An 875-nucleotide genomic window follows, 5' to 3' on the forward strand; every position below is an offset into this window, starting at 1 on the left:
CCTTACTTACATTACAGCCTTCTTCCAAAATGGAATAAACACATTTTTGTCCTCAAAATTCTACAGACAATACCCCGTAATGACAATGTTTTGTTTTTTATGCATACATTTTTGCACAGTTATTAAAAAACTAAAATAACATAAAAATCCTATGTACATAAGTATTCACAGCCTTTGCTTTATATTTTGTTGCTGCACCGTTGGCAGCAGTTACAGCCTCAAGTCTATCTTTGGGCAGTTTCGCCCCAAAAATCTTGCCAGCTGGGGGATTGAACATAAATGCAGAGTCAGGCATAAAATGCAGTAATCGGCAGCGGCGATCTCACACTTTTTCACAAAAATGGGCCGATACTGATGGGCACATTCCTAGTATCGTTAAGAACCCCGAGACTCTCAGTCATAGCTGAGGTAGAAACTTACGTGTTAGAGGAACAAAATCCAGGAAAAAAAATAACATTTGTCAAAATTGTGCTGACTTAAATAGATAGCAAGGTTTTAATGTATATTTTAATCTATTTATAATATATATTTTTTGTATTAATATTGATACTATTATTATTATTTCTGTTTTATCATTACTCTTTTAAAATATATTTTCACCATCATTTAGTGCAATAAATTAGAATGGAAAATGAAGAAAATACATCAATCGTTAAAATAATACCGTATATATTTGTATATTATTATAATAATTATTGTACTTATCATTAATACCAAAAATATATTTTTCAATTACGTTATTATTATTACAGTCATGTAAATGAAATTAATAACATGTATAAAATAAATTACCGATTGAAATTATATAATATATATTTTTAATCTTTTATTGTTATTATTGCTATTTTTATTATCATTGTCACTACTGTTATGTA

Source organism: Nerophis ophidion, linkage group LG21, assembly GCF_033978795.1.
Source record: "Nerophis ophidion isolate RoL-2023_Sa linkage group LG21, RoL_Noph_v1.0, whole genome shotgun sequence".
NCBI lineage: Eukaryota > Metazoa > Chordata > Actinopteri > Syngnathiformes > Syngnathidae > Nerophis > Nerophis ophidion.